The sequence below is a fragment of the Thalassophryne amazonica genome, chromosome 22 (assembly GCF_902500255.1).
Source record: "Thalassophryne amazonica chromosome 22, fThaAma1.1, whole genome shotgun sequence".
NCBI classification, from domain to species: Eukaryota; Metazoa; Chordata; class Actinopteri; order Batrachoidiformes; family Batrachoididae; genus Thalassophryne; species Thalassophryne amazonica.
The window spans coordinates 22,907,251-22,929,949 of NC_047124.1; the positions used below are offsets into that span (position 1 = coordinate 22,907,251).

The 22,699-nt window shown below is 42.9% G+C and overlaps 1 long non-coding RNA gene across 1 annotated transcript; it reads left to right on the forward strand.

Moving 5' to 3' along the window:
• The first annotated feature begins 7,509 nt into the window (after positions 1–7,509).
• LOC117504120 lies at positions 7,510–18,017 on the forward strand. Its single transcript, XR_004558728.1, has 3 exons — positions 7,510–7,635; positions 10,125–10,136; positions 18,007–18,017. It is a non-coding gene; the product is annotated as an uncharacterized LOC117504120 (long non-coding RNA).
• Positions 18,018–22,699: the final 4,682 nt, after the last annotated feature.

The following is a 22,699-nucleotide window of genomic DNA, read 5'->3' on the forward strand; positions in this document are numbered from 1 at the left end:
AATTATGTTTGCAACATCTTTGTGATTTTAAGAAAAAAACCTTGTCTTAGATTTTGGCAGTGCCAAAGATAAACGGCCTTCATCATCATAAGAATTTAAAAACAAAGCAATTCACTGTGTCAGTCCAGTGGTGGTTGCAGAGGTTTATTTTGGGGAGGGGGGGTATGACTATGTAATAGTGGAGAGATAGTTTCTGGTAAATATGCAAAAATGAATTTTAAAGTAAATTTCAATTGCCTACAGCATGAATCAATTCAAACATACTGTATAAAACAGAAACTGTTATTTGAAAATCTGAAAAGAAAAAAACAAACCCTTCTAATGTGACACAAATACAAATTTGTGAAAACCTACCGATCGAGCAATTGTACATCTAACAACCTGCAACACAGTCAAGAAAGAGGCTGCTCTCCTTTAAGTGGCACTATTCTCCTTCATTTTTCTTAAATATTGGACTGTTGTCTTTTTATTTTGTTGATTCCACCCACTTCATGCTCCTGGACAGAGTTATTAACCATACTACCAAACTAAAGCAAACGCAACAATGAAAACATACGTCAGCATTATGAGTAGTGATCAACTATAATTCACATCTGCTTTGGAAATTAGGATGCTGTGAAACCAAATCACTGTGACAGTTTGAGAAACAGAGACTAAAAATAGAAAATTTTGAATGATTTTCTGGTGGGGCTACTGATATTCTTGAATGGGGGCTACAGTCCCATGGAGTACCAATTTAGAGCCGCGCGTGGAAAAAAATGAGAAATGTCTCCAAATTTTCTACAATGTATCAGCAAGAGCAACAAAACATTCTTTATGTAATATAGTTGGCCTGCTCACTCAGAATATCAAATTAAACATTTTTAAAAAGAACTCGACTGAATAACAAAAACTTTTTGAGATCTGCTCCAACTGGTGCAGAAGTGGACTGTGAGACGTTTCACGACAAAAAAAAAAAAAAAGGAAGGGGGCCTTAAATGGACAACAAATTTTCTTTGCAGTTAGCAAGCATAACATTAATATCAGTGAGCAGGTCTGCAAATTATCCTAAGTAACTTCACAAAATGACTGCATATTCAGATCCAAAATTTTGAGTCTTCATAGATACAAGTGAGGAACAGTGAACCTCTTGTTTTGGATCACGTTGGCATCTCAAAAGACACAATAACCTCAACAGCAAAAAAATAAAGGCTGACATATGAATCCTTATTGTTAATTGGAAACTATTATAGATTGTATTTGATTGTTAGCTGGATTATGAAAAAAATAACAACTTGTTTTCATAAAAATGAGAGATATAGGACAGGGTAAAAAAGTTTTTGGTGGAGCTAGGGTTTTTTGTTTTTTTTTCTTTCTCTAACATTACAAGATGGGACTCTTATCCCTGCTTACATTTTGACTAAAGCCTAGACATTTATCCTGTAAAATACAGAGTGAATGAATATAAATAGGTATATGAATGCGTCCATTCCCTTCATATTGTTAATACAATAACACAAACACAATAAATCCTATCATCTTGTTAGTCTCCAAACTAAAAGGGCATTTACTGAGGATAATCTGATTAAACTTTGTTCCACTTTCATGCACCAGATGAATAGAAAAAAGCAAGTGCATTTTTCATATTTGGTATAATAAACATGTCGAGCAAGGTGGTGCAAGTTGTTAGGAGAGTTGTTAGGACTCCAGTTTCAGGTCACTCAGTTCATCCCCCATTCCCCTTTTATATCTGGATATGCATCAAGAAGAGCATGCGGTGTAAAACTTGTGCCAAATCAATACTTAGCATATATTCGGTTCAAGATTTGATTCAAGCTGTAGCAACCGCAAGGAAAAACACCGCAAGGAAAAAAAACAAGAGAAGTCCATATATATATATATATATATATATATATATATATATAGGTCTGCCACCTGGGCATGTCTGGGCCTGCAGCAGGGAATAATCTCATCATCACATGCCTGCTTTTATTTTAACATTTTCATATTTTTTTACATTTACCAGATAAAGCATTTTCATCATTTGTAAAAATAATTAATTTACCCCATTTCAAATTAAAAATATTTTACTAAAGATAAAATTCTATTTAAAAATATAAACAACCAAGGATTTGAGATAGAAAATATAATATACACGACATTATTATTATTATTATTATTTTCCTTTTGTTTTTTATTAAAAAAAAATCCCACAATTCTTGGATGTTTTTATCTTTAATCATACTATTGGAATGACTTAAACGCAACATTTTTTTAAAGTATTTTCTGGGCAATGCACTCATGTCATCAACATTACAGCAACTTTTTCTTTGCAGAACAATATTTTAAGAAACTACTCTGAAACGCTTACTTACTTGCAGATCTCGCCTCGATATAAACGCCTGCTGATTTATGTTGTCCAGCTCCACAGTTGCTCAGACTATCCTATTGTTGTTTAGCTATTTCAGGGAATACAGACGTGAAAAGGCGTTAGATTTAAACCAAATTGTTTCCTCTTTTCTGGAAGTCTAGAGCAGTGTGCAATGAGAAGCCTTTGCGTCACCTGCACTGTGATTGCTAAAAAAAAACAAAATAACCACACAATCTGACAAGTCATCCTGTTTCATAATCATCATACTATAAATTTGAGAAAATGCTTCTCTGGCTGTTTGTTCCTTGACTCTGATTTGCTGACTTCCACCAAACCTGGTATGTGGATGAAGGTCGACCCAAGAATGACCTTGAAAAAGGTCAAGATCACTGGGGTCAAAATTTAGATTTCTTTTTTTTTCTTCTTCCCCCGTCAGATATCCACCAACCTTGGCACATGTTTGTAGGTGGGTTCTGGAATTGCCCAGGCAAGATAAAAATGACCAAATAGCAATCACTTGGGTCAAGGTCATTGAGGTCATAGGTCAACATTTTGACTCCGATTAGCACTAAAGTTGGCACCCATGTGGAAGTGAATTCTGCAATCTGCCAAAAGAGACTAGATTTACCAAAAGTCACTAATTGGGGTCACAGTCATCGGTCTAAAGATATGGTGTTGATTCTGGAATTGCTCAAGCAAGGTCAGATTTTCCAAAGGTCAGTTGTTGGGGTCAAGGCCATTAATTAAAGGTCAAAATTTTTTTTCCTCTCCGATTTGCGACCAGCCTAGCACACATATACAAATAGGTTCCAGAAATATCCATCAGACTCAAATTTGCCAAAGGTCAATCACTTGAGTAAGGACGTCCATGTCATGCCTGCTTGTCTGTTATCACTCCTTGTATTCCTTTTGCCTGATTTCTACCTCAGTTGGTATATCATTGAAAACCACCCTTAAGGAATTCCTTTTGAGAAATGTCAAGATCAAGATATTTGATTTTCAATCCAATCTGGACCAAATGTGTCATAAACATGTGGATTCCAGAATAGCCCTGGGAAGGTCATTTAGAGGTCAACCATTTGGGTGAAGGTCAAGATCATTGGGGTGAAATGCCAGATTGCTGTAGATTGTTGTTGAGTAGTATTACCTAGCAAATTAAAAATTAATCAGGATAGGAAAAACCCAACATTCTATAAAATTTTGAATTAGGATTTTACTTTTTTCTGTTAGTATCATTTCTTGTGCCTCCACTCCCCCTGCATGACTGTGTGTCTTGTAAGTCTTACTCTGGGTGTGGCTGGCCTGCTTGCAGCTCGCACCTGCAATCAATCATCTAGTCCAGATTGATTTAAAAGACCAGCTCATTCATCCACTCCTCACTGCGTCTTTGACTTACCTCCTGTGCTAGCCGTGCCCAGCCTCACCAAGCCTTCAGACCTGCTGACTCTCCACCCACCCCTGAGACACTTTGGACTGTTTGGACAGATCCTTAGCTTTTGGACTCCGACTCTTCTCTTTTGGTAAATCACATATTTCACAAAGTCGGTGTGTGCTTGTCTGCATTTTGGGCCTAATTTATTAATCTGCTTTACACTATGATGCATTCTTATGCATTTCCAACAGATATTGCAGCTGGTTTATGCAGCACGCAAACTTTGATATTGTTACCAAGGTCAAAAACAAATCCTTCATTCCAAAGAAAAGGGCTGCGGCGTTGTAGTCACTCTGTAATCTGCATAATGATTACAGTGAACAACCTATCAGGGATGATTCAAGCAAAAAAGCCTCCAAATTCCCCTTCAGATGTGTGTTGATTGTGTTTATTCACGACAGTTAGGTTGATGAGGGAGCAATATGGAGGAGGATGGATGGACACTTGTTACGCGTTATCGTTAAAATAGCAGACGTCCCTCGACGACGAACAAAAAGCAAAGCCCGGCGGAAAATCAAGGCGTCCGCGAAAGCTCTCAGGAATGCAAATTCAAAAACCACTTCATTACTCGCTTTTTCCCTGCAATCTTGTGTCTGAGAGACTGAACTAAGTGGTTAATCAAGCCAGAAACGAACGCTTGTGTGAGGGGGGCCAGAGGGGAGATGCCACCGCTCACGGACAACCAGCACTTTTGTGACTCATGTCAGGTCACAAAGCTCCATATCTTGTTAAATCTTCATTTTCAACAACTATAGAGTTTGAAATCATACACTTTGGTCTGTGGAGAAATTCACTGCAGATCTATTGTTTTGAATTATGACAATAATTATCGTATTTTCCAGAGTATAAGTTGCACCTCTCAACAATATGCCTCTTGAAGAGGAAAAATATGTATAAGTCACACTGGAGTATAAGTTGGACATTTTATTCTACATATGGAACTCACTTTTTAACACACTGTTTCCCTGGAGGGCAGTTTTACAACTGATAGAAACTCAGTAATACGTGCACACCACAGCCTGTGCTGTTATTTTACAGGAGTATAAGTCACAGTTTCTTTTATTAGTTTGGGATGTCCTATTATTACATTAGTAACAATTATTAAAATTATTGCAAGAATTATTACAGTAGTACCAATTATTACAACTATTGTAATAATAGTTATTAAACTATTGTAATAATTATTACATTTATTGTAATATTGTCCCTGTTGTAAAACTATTAAACTAGCTGTATACCAATTTTGTAATTATTACAATAGTTGAAAACAGTGGAGGGGTGGGCCAAGTGGTTAGTGTGCGGAAGGTTCCCGTTTCAAACCCCACCCCTGCCATATTTCTCCATGTAATGTGGAGCTGCATCAGGAATGGCATCCGGCGGAAAACTTGTGCCAAATTAACATGCACATCCACCTTGGCCACCCCAAATGAAAACACGGGAGCAGCCGAAGGGCATTAATGTACTTACAATAGTTGAAAGGATTGTCACTAATTTAATAATTATTGCAACAATTGCAATAGTTGTCAGTATCATAACAATTATTACAGTTACTGTAATAACTGACAGTATTGTAATAATTATTACAATACTGTAGTTGTAATAGTGGTTGCTACAATTGTAATAATTGTCATTATTGTGATTACAATAGATGACTGGTTGTAATGTCGCAATGTAATGATTATTACAATGTAATAGTTGTAATAATTGTCCCTGTTGTAATAACTATTATAATAGTAATAACTGTCACTTTTGTAATAATTGTCATTATTGTGATTACAATAGATGACTGGTTGTAATGTCGTGATGTAATGATTATTACAATGTAATAGTTGTAATAATTGTCCCTATTGTAATAACTATTATAATAGTAATAACTGTCCCCTATTGTAATAACTTTCACTATTGTGATTATAACAGTTGAATGGTTGTAATATATCGATGTAATAATTATTACAAACCTAATAGTTGTTACAACAGCGACAATTATTACAATAGCAGTTGCAATACCGTCCCATCAGAATTCTGAGATAACAGTACAATAATGGAACAGAATTTCAATCCCACAATGTTAAAGAAAGAAATTCTGAAGCAAATCAAAATATCTCCATCAAAGTTTAGTCATCTCCTTCCTGACCCAGTCACAGTATCTCCACCAAATTTCATCATAATGCCTCCATTAGTTTTTCAGATATCTTGTACGTGAACAATCACATCACTTACCCTCCCCAATGGCCCTCTATGGGTTAGCAGAGGTACTAACTGAAGTAGCTGATAAACTGATTTGTCACATGCAGGATTGGGTGCTTTTTTTTCTGAGTCAAACTTAAAGGTCAAACCATCTCCCGTCCATCAGTTTGTCACTTCTAAATGTCACCTTGTATTTCTGCACATATGATGTCGATGATTCATCCTGTCCTCAGTTTACTTGCAGCTTCATAGACAATATAGAGGGGATTTTCTCTTTTCTACATCCAGGATGAGGCCGAGAGAAATGGAAACTAAAAGTTAAAAAATGAAAATCATGCTATTTTACATATGCTGATGAAGCTTTAGGAAAATGATACAGTTCGAGAGTCTAAGTCTGGATTGTGTTGGAATATGAGAATTAAACCAAAGAAACTGAAGTAAACCAGAGAGAAATCACGGGATAGATTTAGATTTAGCCACTTTGACATATTTAGAGCGGCACTCAGTCGAGTCCATACATTACATATTCACATATTCCATTGAGCTTTATATGTTTGATTTTCAGTACTGGTGCTCATGAAGAGAGTAAGGGCTATGAGCAATCTGACATTTGACCCCAGTGACCTTGACCTTCACCCAACTGATTGGCCTCTGGCAAAATTGCCAGGTTAGCTCTGGAATCCACCAAGTACGTGTCTCCATATTAGGTTGAAAGTCACATTCCTTAACCTTGATGTTTTCCTAAATAAATTATCTAAGGGCAATTTCATGATCATAATATTTACATACCATATTTGCCAGACCTGACATTGGCTCCAGTGATTGACCTTTGGCAAATTTGACCTCGCCTGGGATTCGGCTCAATATATGCACTAAAACTGGAGTGAAAATGTTCCATTTTAAACATTGACCCCAAAGAGCTTGACCCCATTGGTTGTGCTTTGGTGAATTTGATCTCGCCGAGCCATTTCCAGAACCTACCTACATATGTGTGTCACATTTGGTGGACACTGTAGTGAAAAAACACAATTTTGACCTTAAACCCCAATTACATTGTCCTTTGCCACAATATGCCCTTTATGGGTAATTCTGAGGTCAACCCTTATGCACATGCCAAGTTTGGGGGAAATAAGCAACGGAACCTGGGAGGAGTAGAGGAACAAGCAGATAAACATTGTCGTAGTATTGAAGCCCATTCATTATATTATGATATATACACTCACTGGCCACTCTATTGGGTACACCTTGCTAGTACCGGGTTGGACCTCCTTTTGCTTTCAGAACTTCCTTCTTCATGGCTTAGATTCAACAAGGTATTGGAAACATTCCTCCAAATGTTGGTCCATATTGGCATCATGCAATCTCCCATTCAACCAGTCTGCCCATTCTCCTCTGACACCAACAAGGCATTTTCTTGCACACAACTGCCACTCAATGGATGTCTTCTCTTTTTTGGACCATTCGCTATAAACCCAAGAGATGGTTGTGTGCCACGTTCAAAATCACTTAAATCTCCTTTTTTGCCACCATTCTGATGCTCAGTTTGAACTTCAGCAACTCATCTTCACCACATCACAATGCCTAAATGCATTGAGTTGCCGCCGTGTGATTGGTTGATTAGCCATTTGTGTTACCAAGTAATTGGACAGGTGTACCTAATGAAGTGGTAATGAATACACCTTGGACTTTACTTACATCAATCGTAAAAAAAAATACTACAGTATGGTACTATAGTACTGTATGGTAAATCTGTCTGAAGTAAGCAGTTCTCAGATGTACCTATGCAAGTTGGAGACAAGTGAGGGAAGCCATCAAGACACTCATAAGGACTCTGAAGGAGTTATGGACCTCTGTGGATGTGTATGGAGAGACCAGCATTTGTCTGTTTGTGATCTCTGCTTGTATTATCATTTTCTTTAATTTTTATTTTCGTGAGATAAATCTATGCGAAAGATCTTCCACGTGTGCAGGAACAGAAGAACACTTGCACCTGACAAATGATTTCCCCGTGACGTAACAGAGAACGCCTCGCACTGATCCTGTTATTCTTTCATAGAAGGAAGAACGTGCGGAATTCGAGCTTGTGAGTGAACTCGGCGGGAGCTGACACTCAGCATTAGCTTTACGGCTGCAGATTGCGACCCAGGGCACTCTGGGAGAAACAGCGAATAAGAGAGAAAACGCAGAGGCCAACGGAGAGACAAGAGATAGAGAGGACGAGGCGAGGGCCGTGAAATGAAACAAGGTGTTTGATCTCCGTGGCACAGGGTCCGGCCTTATGGTCTGTTCTGGACTGCAAGGAAGGACGTCACCCGCTGCGCTGATATATTGTGTCCACATGTAATGAAAAGGAAGAGACACTAGTGTGTGCGTGTCATTCCAAACTACAGTCAGTAGAAGGATTTTTTAATAAAGATCATCACTTTTACAGCCAGTTTTCTTGAGACGAGTCGGGATGGACACACGAGCATTTCCAATTCACTGAACATGTCTTGGACTCATTAAGAAATAGAGACAGCATGGTGCTACAAGACAAATCTGTCTGGCGTTGGCAGTGTTTAAAAACTGAGTGACCGCGCAAGCAGGAGACAGGTGAGGGAAGCCACCAAGTCACCCAGGCAACTGAAGGGATTATAGGCTTCTGTGGTTGTGATTGGAGAGACTGCACACTGCAACGTTTGTCTGTTGTCTCCAGTTATGGAACTTCATGGCTGAGTGGTATAGAAAAGGATTTTCTTAAACAAAATCTAGGCTAAAGCCTCTCATGTGCCTCCTGGAAAACTGTAGCTGAAGTGTCATTTTGCGCAGTGACTTTTTTTTATTTATGAGGAGAGCCACCAAGATAGTGTCTGTTGCACCACCAGTTATACTGCTTTATGGGGGTGTAGTATAGAAAATAATTTTCCTAAAAAGACATCAAATCTAGGCAAAAATCTCCCATGTGCATTCTGGCAAACTGTAGCTGTCATTTTGCACAGGCACTTTCTTTATGAGAGTTGTGAGGGGAGCCACCAAGACAGTGTTGCACCACCAGTTATATTGCTTTATGGGGGTGCAGTATAGCAAAGAATTTTCCTAAGAAGACATCAAATCTAGGCTAAAGTCTACCATGTGCCTTCTCGCAAACTGTAGCTGTCATTTTGCACAGTCACTTTCTTTTTGAGACTTGTGAGGGGAGCCACCAAGACATTGTCTGTTATACCACTTTATGGGGATGTGGTATAGAAAATAATTTTCCTAAAAAAAACAAAACACGACATTTCAGCTGTTGGTTGCTTGAAGGCAAATGTGACAAATTAGCATAAATTTGATTTGGAATATGAAAATTTCTGTGCCACTCCACCATGAAGCTGTGACTTTTGATTCAGCAAACAAAAACACAGATTTACCACACAATACTAGTGTCTGCATTTCCTATTGATCAGTGTTTTGTAAATTGAACACGCATTCAATGACTTGATGGCTTCTCTCATTTCAGCTCCATCTTCAAGCGCTACATTTATTTCCGTGCTCTTTATCCAAAACTTTCCTTGTGAGAGACACTTTGGAGTTTTTCTTCTGCTGCTGGATCTTCAAATGTCAGGTCCTTTTTATTTTCCTTTTCCTTTAATCGATCCACTCTAGGCACCGTGAAACATTTTCTCAACTGCTGCAGACACGAATGAAGAGCTGAAGAAAGCACAAAGTCTCTGCCCCACCCACCGCCCGCCGCTGTCCTTTCTTTTGGACGCTGGGTGCATGTGGTCGTCTCCTCGTCTAGTTTACCTGCAGGTCTTTGATCACGACGCCATGCCACGATGTTTGATTGCTCGCTCACTTTGACAATTGGCGCGCTGGCAAAAGGCCTCCCAGTGTCTGAAGCTAGATCAGAGGAGACAGGGGGGCCTGAAAAGCAGGCGTCCAGCTGGGAGAAGATCAGAAGAGACACAAAGTTTAGCGAGAGCCATTGTGAGGTATCCAGTGGCTGCCGGCTCCTGGAACTTTTCCCTTTGTGTGTGCATGTGTGTTTTCAACATCACTCTCGTCTTCTGGTCTTATCTCCAAACACTGAACGGCACACCGGTAAAAGTCTGCCAGGTTTTATCTGAGTTTGACCAAAAAAAAGACAGACGGCTTTTTGTGTTTGCTCCTTCTTTGGGGTTCAGATGTCAGCAGGCTGATGTGTGTGTGTGTGTGTGTGTGTGTGTGTGTGTGTGTGTGTGTGTGTGTGTGTGTGTGTGTGTGTGTGTGTGTGTGTGTGTGTGTGTGTGTGTGTGTGTGTGTGTGTGTGTGTGTGTGTGTGCGTGTGTGTGTGTGTGTGTCCTGCACATAACGACGTGGATGTTGTGATCAGAGGCCTGAACACATCACAGGCTGCAGGGCAGCCGACGGGGCCAGTGGACCCTGAGTACAAAGTGCACATGATCTCATGTGGTCATCACTCCAGATAATTAATGGTTGTAGTTTTCATTCTGTTTCAGAGTGAAATTCATTAGCTGTTTTTTTTTTTCCTTTTCTTTTTAATTTTGAGATTTCTTCAAGTGATTGTGAGACTGTCTCGCCTATGTGGTGAGTGTGGTAATGGCTCCCTCTAGTGGCACATTGACAGAACCAGCAAAAAATAAATTCATACGCCCGCCAAATATTTTTTTAATATGTATTATTATTATTATTATTATTGTTATTATTATTATCCCCATGACCCTTAATTGGAGTAAGCGGCTACGCACAGTACACTTAGAAATCTAATACACCCTGTGTGCATGTGTGCAAGATTATTTTCAGCATGAACACATTTTTGGTCTTGTGCCCAGGCGAGTTTTTGCTTCTTGACAAATGCATGCAGCTGTCTGCTAGCCCAGTGTTTCTGTGTGAGATTATTATTATTATTATTGTTATTATCACCATCATCATTATTATCCCCCATGATCCTTAATTGGAGTAAGCTGGTATAGAAAATGAATTATTATTATTATTATTATTATTATTATTATTATCCCCCATGATCCTTAATTGGAGTAAGCTGGTATAGAAAATGAATTATTATTATTATTATTACTATTATTATTATTATTATTATTATTATTATTATCCCCCATGATCCTTAATTGGAGTAAGCTGGTATAGAAAATGAATTATTATTATTATTATTATTATTATTATTATTATTATTATTATTATTATTATTATTATTATTATTATTATCCCCCATGATCCTTAATTGGAGTAAGCTGGTATAGAAAATGAATTATTATTATTATTATTATTATTATTATTATTTGTTGTTGTGAAAGTGTAGGAACACGGACCCACAACAGGGGGCGCAAATGAACGGACAATGGAGAAGGTAAATAAGTTTTACTGTTGTGAAACGAGCACAACCAATACAACAATCAACAATTTGGGGTTAAGCCGAATTCTGCTGGTGTGGTGTGGGCAGGCTCGAAGGTAGGAGACGTCCGTCCAAGTCGAACCGGAACCACCCAGATCTCCTCTGCCACCGAACCCTGGAAGTACTGGAACCGCCAAGTCCCGAAGTCCCAGTTGGCCACTGCCTCCGCTCGTCGGATCCGGTACTGCTGGCAAGAGAGAGCAACAAACACACAGGTGTGGATGCGGCTGCACCCAGTAACACGGAGAGGGAAGAAGCCGCCTCCACCTCTCGTCACATTAAAGCAGGAAGGTGAGTACTTATCCAAGCAATCGGCTTTCGGTAGTCAGCTGTCCTGAAAGGTTTAACAAGTATTATCAGATAACACAGAATATGCTGCAGAGAAGGTTACCTCTATCTCAAGGCGATATCTCGGCACTGAGGTGGAGACGCCGTCCTGCTGATATACCTCCGTGCTGAGTGGAACAGCTGTGTCCAGTGATGGGTGACAGCTGTCACCCTGGCTGCTCTCGTGAGGCGGCAGCGCCCTCTGGTGCCTGGAGCCCGCACTCCAGGCAGGGCGCCCTCTGGTGGTGGTGGGCCAGCAGTACCTCCTCTTCAGCGGCCCACACAACAGGACCCCCCCCTCAACGGGTGCCTCCTGGCGCACGACCGGGCTTGTCCGGATGGCGACGGTAGAAGTCGGCCAGGAGGGCCGGGTCCAGGATGAAGCCCTTCTTCACCCAGGAGCGTTCTTCGGGACCGTACCCCTCCCAGTCCACCAGGTACTGAAAACCCCGGCCCATTCGACGGACGTCGAGGAGCCGGCGCACAGTCCAAGCCGGTTCCCCGTCGATGATCCGGGCAGGTGGTGGTGCCGGACCCGGGGTGCAGAGGGGTGAGGTGTGATGGGGTTTTATCCGGGAAACATGAAATACTGGATGGATCCGCAGTGAGGCCGGGAGCTGGAGCCTCACTGCGGCGGGATTGATGACTTTAAGGATCTTGAAGGGTCCGATGTATCGTTCCTGGAGTTTTGGGGAGTCCACTTGCAGAGGAATGTCCTTGGTGGATAACCACACTTCCTGCCCAGGACGATACATAGGGGCCGGGGCCCGCCGCCGGTCTGCATGTTTCTTCGCCCTCGTCCGGGCCTGCAACAAAGCAGAATGGGCGGCACGCCACACCCGACGGCACTTCCGTAGGTGGGCCTGGACCGAGGGCACACCGACCTCTCCCTCAACCACCGGAAACAAGGGGGGCTGATACCCCAAGCACACCTCAAAAGGGGAGAGGCCGGTGGCTGACGACACTTGACTGTTGTGGGCGTACTCGATCCAGGCCAGGTGGGTACTCCAGGCCGTCGGGTGCGCGGCTGTCACACAGCGTAGTGTCTGCTCCAGTTCTTGGTTGGCCCGCTCTGCTTGCCCGTTGGTCTGGGGGTGATACCCGGACGAGAGGCTGACCGTGGCCCCCAGTTCCCGGCAGAAGCTCCTCCAAACGTGCGAGGAAAACTGGGGACCGCGATCGGAGACGATGTCTGATGGTATCCCATGCAGACGGACGACGTGGTGGAGGTCCGCTGTCTCCTGGGCCGTTGGTAGCTTCGGGAGGGCCACGAAGTGGGCCGCCTTGGAGAAACGGTCCACTATCGTGAAGACGACGGTGTTTCCCTGGGACGGCGGGAGACCCGTGACAAAGTCCAGGCCGATGTGGGACCAGGGGCGATGTGGAACGGGCAGCGGCTGTAGCAGCCCTGAGGTCTTTCGATGGTCGGCCTTGCCCCTGGCGCAGGTGGTACAGGCCTGGACGTAGTCCCGGACGTCGGCCTCCAGGGACGCCCACCAGAAGCGCTGCCGGACGACTGCCACGGTCCTTCGCACCCCAGGGTGACAGGAGAGCTTAGAACCGTGACAGAAGTCCAGCACTGCAGCTCTGGCTTCCGGTGGGACGTAGAGTCTGTTCTTTGGTCCGGTTCCGGGGTCCGGGTCTCGGGTCAGGGCCTCCCGGACGGTCTTCTCCACGTCCCAGGTGAGGGCGGCCACGATAGCGGACTCCGGGATGATGGGATCCGGGGGATCCGACGGTTCCGTTTTGACTTCATCTTCGTGTACCCGGGACAATGCATCCGATCTCTGATTCCTGGTCCCGGGACGGTAGGTAATCCGGAAGTCAAAACGGCCAAAGAACAGTGACCAGCGGGCTTGCCTGGGGTTCAGCCGCTTGGCGGTCCTGATGTACTCCAGGTTCCGATGGTCAGTGAAAACCGTGAATGGCACGGATGTTCCCTCCAACAGATGTCTCCACTCTTCGAGGGCCTCTTTCACCGCAAGGAGTTCTCGATTGCCGACGTCATAGTTCCGTTCGGCCGGGGTCAACCTGCGGGAAAAATAGGCACACGGGTGAAGGACCTTATCGGTCTTCCCGCTCTGGGAGAGCACCGCTCCTATCCCTGAGTCCGAGGCATCCACTTCAACCACTAACTGGCGGCTAGGATCGGGCTGCACCAGAACGGGTGCAGACGAGAAGCGCCGTTTCAACTCCTTGAACGCGGCATCGCACCGGTCCGACCAGGTGAAGGGTACTTTTGGTGAGGTCAGGGCTGTCAGGGGGCTAACTACCTGACTGTAGCCCTTAATGAACCTCCTGTAGAAATTCGCAAAGCCGAGGAACTGTTGCAGCTTCCTACGGCTTGTGGGTTGGGACCAGTCTCTCACCGCCGCCACCTTGGCCGGATCAGGAGCGACGGAGTTCGGGGAGATGATGAACCCCAAGAAGGACAAAGACATGCGGTGGAACTCACACTTCTCGCCCTTCACAAACAGGCGGTTCTCCAACAACCGCTGTAGGACCTGACGGACATGCCGGACATGAGTCTCAGGATCCGGGGAAAAGATGAGTATATCGTCTAGATACACGAAGACGAACCGGTGCAGGAAGTCCCGCAAGACATCGTTTACCAACGCTTGGAAAGTCGCGGGAGCATTAGTGAGACCGAACGGCATGACCAGGTACTCAAAATGACCTAACGGGGTGTTAAATGCCGTCTTCCACTCGTCTCCCTTCCGGATCCGAACCAGATGGTACGCATTCCTAAGATCAAGCTTGGTGAAGATCCTGGCTCCATGCAAGGGGGTGAACACTGAATCCAATAAGGGCAACGGGTATCGGTTGCGAACCGTGATTTCGTTCAACCCCCTGTAATCAATGCATGGACGAAGCCCGCCATCTTTTTTACCCACAAAAAAGAAACCAGCACCCATCGGAGAGGTGGAATTCCGGATCAACCCGGCAGCTAATGAGTCCCGGATGTAGGTCTCCATTGATTCGCGCTCTGGCCGTGAGAGGTTGTACAGTCTACTGGACGGGAACTCACTGCCTGGTACCAAATCAATGGCACAATCATACGGGCGGTGAGGAGGAAGCGTGAGAGCCAGATCCTTGCTGAACACGTCCGCAAGACCGTGGTACTCCGCCGGCACCGTCCTCAGATTGGGCGGGACTCTGACCTCCTCCTTAGCTTGGGAGCCGGGAGGAACCGAGGAACCTAGACACTCCCGATGGCAGGTCTCGCTCCACTGCACCACTACCCCGGACGGCCAATCGATCCGGGGATTGTGCTTTAACATCCAGGGAAAACCCAGAACCACACGGGAGGTGGCCTGAGTCACAAAGAACTCGATCACCTCCCGGTGGTTACCTGACACCACCAGAGTTACTGGTGGTGTCTTATGCGTGATCGGCGGGAGTAGGGAGCCATCAAGTGCCCGAACCTGTACAGGCGAGGTAAGAGCCACCAGAGGGAGCCCTATCTCCCTGGCCCATCTACTGTCAAGCAGATTCCCCTCAGAGCCTGTGTCCACCAGTGCTGGGGCCTTCAGGGTTGAATCCTCATACAGGATCGTGACTGGGAGTCGTGTGGCAATGTGGGTGTGTCCCACGTGAATGTTTCGGCCCACCCCAGGCCCAGTCTCTAGGGGCGGGCGTTTGAGTTTAACCGCTCGGGGCAGTCGTTTGCAAGATGCTCAATCGAGCCACAAACAAAACAAGCTCCGTGGGCCCGACTCCTTTGTGCTCCAGGCGCCCTAAATGTTGCCCTGCTCGTGTCCATAGCTTCGTCAGCAGGGGGAGCCGTAGCCGCACGGAGCACAGGAACAGGGGAGCGTGGGGAGGGCGGAGCTCGGTCGGAACCGGAAGGGAGAGGGACGACGCGTGCCTGGCCACGCCCTTCGCCTCGTTCCCGACGGCGTTCTTCTAACCGGTTGTCAAGTCGTATGACTAGATCGATGAGCCCATCTAAATCCCGCGGTTCGTCCTTCGCCACCAGGTGCTCCTTTAGGACCAGTGACAGTCCGTTTACAAAGGCGGCGCGGAGGGCAGTGCTATTCCAGCCGGACCTCGCCGCCGCGATGCGGAAGGCGACTGCATAGGCAGCTGCGCTCCGACGCCCCTGTCTCATTGACAGTAGCACGGTTGAAGCGGTCTCTCCTCTATTGGGGTGATCGAACACCGTTCTGAGCTCCCGCACAAACCCATCGTATGTATGAAGGAGCCATGAGTTCTGCTCCCAGAGCGCTGTAGCCCAAGCGCGTGCCTCCCCGCGAAGCAGGTTTATTACATAAGCTACTTTGCTAGCGTCAGTCGCGTACATCACGGGACGCTGTGCGAAGACGAGCGAACACTGCATAAGGAAATCCGCGCACGTCTCCACACAGCCTCCGTACGGTTCTGGAGGGCTTATGTATGCTTCTGGGGACGGAGGGAGGGGCCGTTGAACGACCAGTGGAACGTCACTATTACGCGCAGGGTCCTCGGGAGGGAGAGCCGCAGCGGCGCCCGGAGGGCGCGCTTCCACTTGTGCGGTGAGAGCCTCCACCCTGCGGTTTAGGAGAACGTTCTGCTCGGTCATTAAATCCATCCGAGTGGTGAAAGCGGTGAGGATCCGCTGCAACTCACCGATTACCCCTCCCGAAGACGCCGACGCGCCCTGTTCTTCCATTGGCCGTTCAACAGCCGGTTGACGCCCCTCGGGATCCATGACGCTGGCCGAGATATCCTGTTGTGAAAGTGTAGGAACACGGACCCACAACAGGGGGCGCAAATGAACGGACAATGGAGAAGGTAAATAACAAGTTTTACTGTTGTGAAACGAGCACAACCAATACAACAATCAACAATTTGGGGTTAAGCCGAATTCTGCTGGTGTGGTGTGGGCAGGCTCGAAGGTAGGAGACGTCCGTCCAAGTCGAACCGGAACCACCCAGATCTCCTCTGCCACCGAACCCTGGAAGTACTGGAACCGCCAAGTCCCGAAGTCCCAGGTGGCCACTGCCTCCGCTCGTCGGATCCGGTACTGCTGGCAAGAGAGAGCAACAAAGACACAGGTGTGGATGCGGCTGCACCCAGTAACACGGAGAGGGAAGAAGCCGCCTCCACCTCTCGTCACATTAAAGCAGGAAGGTGAGTACTTATCCAAGCAATCGGCTTTCGGTAGTCAGCTGTCCTGAAAGGTTTAACAAGTATTATCAGATAACACAGAATATGCTGCAGAGAAGGTTACCTCTATCTCAAGGCGATATCTCGGCACTGAGGTGGAGACGCCGTCCTGCTGATATACCTCCGTGCTGAGTGGAACAGCTGTGTCCAGTGATGGGTGACAGCTATCAACCTGGCTGCTCTCGTGAGGCGGCAGCGCCCTCTGGTGCCTGGAGCCCGCACTCCAGGCAGGGCGCCCTCTGGTGGTGGTGGGCCAGCAGTACCTCCTCTTCAGCGGCCCACACAACAATTATTATTATTATTATCCCCCATGATCCTTAATTGGAGTAAGCTGGTATAGAAAATGAATTATTATTATTATTATTATTATTATTATTATTATTATTATTATTATTATTATTATTATTATTATCCCCCATGATCCTTAATTGGAGTAAGCTGGTATAGAAAATGAATTATTATTATTATTATTATTATTATTATTATTATCCTTAATTGGAGTAAGCTGGTGTAGAAAATGAATTATTATTATTATTATTATTATTATTATTATTATTATTATTATTATTATTATTATTATTATTATTATTATCCCCATGGCCCTTAATTGGAGTAAGCACTTATAAAAATGAATGTATTAATATTATTATTATTATTATTATTATTATTGTTGTTGTTATTATTATTATTATTAGAATTAGAATTATTATTGGAGTATAAAAAAATGAATGAATTATTATTATTATTGTTATTATTATTATCATTATTAGTAGTAGTATTAGTATTATTCCCCATGACCCTTGATTGGAGTAAGCACTTACAGAAAATGAATAAATGGATTAATTAATGTATTATTCTTATTATTATTAGGAGGAGGAGGAGGAGGAGTATCCTGATGACCCTTAATTAGAGTAAGCACATATAGAAAATGAATGAATTATTATTATTATCATCATTATTATTACTATTATCCCTGTGATCCTTAATTGAAGTAAGCAGGTATAACAAGTGAATTAATTAATTAATTAATTAATTAATTATTATTATTATTATTATTATTATTGTGATAACAATCGTAATACAACCCCAACTCAGAAAATGTTGAGATGATATGGAAAATGAAGAACATGAAAACAGTGATCCTTGTATTTTCTTTGACTTCTATTTCATTGCAGACAACATGAACTCAAGATATTTCATGTGTTGTTTGGTCATTTTCACTGCCTCCATTCCTACATTTAAGTCCTGCAACTCATTTCAAAAACAAGTTTGGGAAGGGGGAAATGTATTCACTTTTACAGCCAGTTGTCACTGACTATGTGTTGGACTTCATCTGTGTGAAGTGGGCAACATGCTGGAAGGAGAGCAGTGCAGGTCAGGGTGCTGTTTGACTAATGTACAGGTGGGGGTGCTGTTTCATTGAAATACACAGAACAGTTTACTCAAAGGGCGGCATTATTTATTTATTTATTAATGATCAGTGACCTGCTCCTGGTTTAGAAACTATTAAACCCTTCTTGGATAGAAGACCTACCTACTTCTCCACCAAAGTTCACTGAAATCTATTCATGTTATTTTGAGAAATATCCTGCTGACAAACGGTAATGAAGACACAACCTCCCGGGTGGAGATAAAGGCGCAGAAAAACAAACAAACAAAAAACAAGAACAACATTCTCATGATTGTGTAATGGCAGAATCTGTTTGGGAAGCAACTGGACAAAGCAATCGCACCAGCAGGCAATCTGACATGTGGTCCCAAAGGAGGCACTAAAATCTTTGTGAGGAAAAAACAATTCATTTCGTATTCCATTTGTCTGATGTGAATGATCTTGCTATGGATTCTGATGTCAACCACTATTTTAATAGTTTTTATGGCTGTCTGAAATATCTGACTGTGGTACTTTAGTTGGAAATTCCATGCCGCTTAATGGAACATCTACATCTTCATGCATGGACACCATCAAATTCAGAATTTATTCAAGACCACAATGCCTTTGTTGCGTTCAGTTTGCAATAAGGTTATGAGATAAAGATAAAACTACAGATAAATATTTTATTTCTTGAAGAATAGTCAGAACCATTGAAGTAAAAGTCAGGGTAGCCCACTCTAGGATTTATCCAACAGACAGCGGGGTTCCACAAGGGAGTGTGTGCAGTCCCTTACTGTTTAACATCATCATAAATGATATTTTCTCAGAGAAAGATGTTAGTCTTGGAAGCTCTTTGTATGCAGATGATGGTGCATTATGGATTAAGGGCTGAAGTGCTACATTAATTGGGAACAAGCTTCAGGCGGTTGTCAGCACAGTGAAGAGCATAAGTTGGGTTTTTGTTTTTCTGTGGATAAAACACAGGTCATATTTTTCTCCAGAAAGCTTAATAATCCACCAATTCCAATTAATCTTTATGGACTGTCAGTTAAGGAAGTTCAAACTGTGTGGGTTTTTGGGTATCTGGTTGGATTGTAAATTGAATTGACCTTTGGAGATCGTGTCCAGAGTTGTCACAAGGTGTAAAAAGGCAGCAAATATAATGAGGTGTTTGGAAGGTGTTTGTTTGAAAGTAGCTGGGGAACTAGCATGAAGTCTTGAGAGCCAATCTATGCTGCCAAAATAAAGCCTGCCGCCTGCCTTAGTTTATGTATGTATTATATACAGATCAGCCACAAAATCTCACCTACAAAAGCTTGATGTGATGCAAGCTGCAGGCCCTCCGTGTATGTTATAGAGCTTTCAAGACATCATCAATCCCAGCTCTTTAGGTAGAGGTTGGAGAATTACCTTTAACCTTAAGTCGTCTCCAATTATCTAATGGGGTTTTGGACAAATTTATGGGGTCACAAACAGACACATCCAACCAAATCTATTTTAAACCCATATTGGGAGGTTGGTAAAATTAAATCTAATAGTTTTGATTGGGTAGGAAATAGTCATCTAGGAAACTAGGCTAATCTAAGTTAACGCATTGTTGTGTAATACCACTGTCTGTGAGGGGTTCCTATGCCCCAAGTAGACTTTGAGATGGAGAAATTGTCAAAGTAATAAGTACGGTGGGATGCAGGTCACAGAGCTTTCTCTTATTGTGCCCCTGTTCTGTGGAATGATCTCCCTACATCAATAAAACAGTCAGATTCTGTAGAGACTTTCAAGTCCAGACTTAAGAGGCACTTATTTTCCCTTTCGTATGACTAGCATACTGGCATAGTATATTACTATGCTTTTTACTCTTTTAATTCATTTTATTAGGAATTGTTTTTGTAATTTGTGCCAGTATTTGTGTCGATAGCATGGTCCAAGCAGAGGGTCACCCCTTTGAGTCTGGTCTGCTTGAGGTTTCTTCCTCAGGGGGAGTTTTTTCTTACCACTGTCTCCTGTGTGCTTGCTCTGGGGGTTGGTAAGGTTAGACCTTACTTGTGTAAAGCACCTTGAGGCATCTTTGTTGTGATTTGGCGCTATATAAAATTAAATAAATTGAAATTGATGGATGGTCTAGTTCAGCAGTACCTTAATATGAAATATAAGGATGTGATTCATTTACAGTTGGATCTAAAGATCCAGTCACAGGCACAACAGGAGCAGATTCAGATTCAATTTATTATTATACCCTCGGGTAAAATGAGTTTACAGTGAGTGAGTCATCTCGTTTGGTAAACACACAGCAAAACACAGAACAAGACAAAGAAACAACAGTGCTAAAAAGCTAAAAGATCCACAAGGACGGCCCCAAAGTAGAATAAAAGCAAGATGAGTTAAAACATCAGTAGATAAAAAGTCTAAAAACATATCATGCGAGCCAGAAGGATAAAAAACTAAATAAATAAACAAAAATAAAAATGTGCTGTTCATAAAAACAAGGTAAAACAGGTAAAATGGAACCAGCTATCCTCTGTACCTGTTTGATATACAGGGATTCTGGCTGAAGCTGAGCCTCTCCAATCAGCTTGCTCGACCATTTCACAATTTGGTTTAGACAATTTTTGTTTTTGAGGGACACGCTTCCAAACCATGAAACAAGACAGAAGGATAAAACTGATTCTATAAAAGCACGATAAAACAAGGTCAGCATGGTTCTGTCAATGTTAAAAGTGGACAGTTTTGTCAGACGATAGAGGCGCTGGCGTCCCTTTTTGTACACAGCGTCACAGTTTGCCTCAAAGTTCGGTTTGTCATCAATGAAAGTTCCAAGATATTTATATGTGCTGACACACTCCACTGTCTGACCTTTTAAAACTGTTGCCTCTTGACTGGGAGCACTATTTTTACAAAAGTCAATAATCATGTCTTTTGTTTTATAGATGTTCATCTCAAGAAAAGACTTACTGCACCAGTCAAGAAAATCAGTAACAACTGGGCCGTGACTATCATTGTCTTTGAGCAGGTTGACAATAACTGTGTCATCTGCATACTTTAAAATCATTCTATCCTCTCTGCTGCTACGGCACGTTTGTATAGAGGATGAACAAAAGTGGAGAGAGCACACATCCTTGTGGGAAACCAGTGGAGGACGTAACTGATCCGAAACAGTTCCGTTCACTCTCACTCACTGTGTCCTGCCAGTTAAAAAATTCAAAATCCAGCCCACAAGATTGTTACTTACTTTAGAATGATCTAAAAGCCTCAAGGCTAACACATGGGGCTGGATTGTGTTAAAAGCAGATGAAAAGTCAATAAAAGTCTTGCATGTGTTCCTTTCCCCTCCAGATGTTTAAAAAGCAAATTTAATAAAGTGACTGTAGCATCTTCTACTCCTCTGTTGGGCCTATATGGGTGATTCTTAGACTACGGGCACTTACTATGTCCTTTGATCATATTGTATGAAAAACAGAAAAAAGGGGAAATTTCACACTTTTATAGTTATCTTTACAATGAAAGTGTGTTAAGAAATTTGTTCTAGTAGTCTATGATGACTTTTTCACCTTTTTTCAGCATCATTATATGCAAATATTGCCGTTTTGTGCTTGTCCCACACCCAGACTTTTGATCTTCAATGATAAAAATGAATGGTAAAGAAAAGTTTTTTCTAATGTTTTAAAATATCTCTGAATAAAATATCAGTAAAATAATCAAAACATAATTGGGGTATTCAATGTCATACAACTGTTGTGATTTTTTAAACAAAATGTAGTTGTCCCACACTATTGCCGTAATTTCCACCACAACACTGTAATGTCCCTAAACAGTTTGTATGAAAGATTGTTTGGGTAGTTTCTATGGAGATAAACAGTGACATCAGAGCACATGTATATAGCGCCAAATCACAACAAACAGTTGCCCCAAGGCGCTTTATATTGTAAGGCAATGGTGTGGTGGAAATTACATTTACAAGGCCAATAGTGCCCGTAGTTAAAGAATCACGCATAAGCGAATTGATCAAGGTCATGTTCCGTTGTCTTCAAGATTTCAGATCTTACAAGTTTCTCAAAACATTTCATGACAATCGATGTTAGTGCGATTGGTCTGAAATCACTGAGGTTCTTGGGAGAACTGATTTTTGGAACAGGGATAATAACAGCATCGTTCCAGACTCTTGGTACGTGCTGCACCTTTAAAGACTGATTAAAAATGTACTGAAAAATAGAGCTCAGCTCTTTCCCACATGATTTCAGCAAACGGCCACAAATATTATCAGAACCATAGCTTTTGCTTGGTTTGAGGGAGCAGAAGGATTTTTCAACATCCTTCTGGGAAATAAAAAAATGCTGATTGTCACACTTTATGACTCACTTCCTGTATTTCCTGACTAAAATCCAAAACATCAAAACGTGGATAAAAACAGTTAAGAGCATTTGCAAATTTAAAATGAGACTGGAAGCCATCAAAAGAGACGGTCCTGCTGGCTTTAGAGTGTTGGAGGCCTGCAATGGCTTTCATGCTTGACCAAGC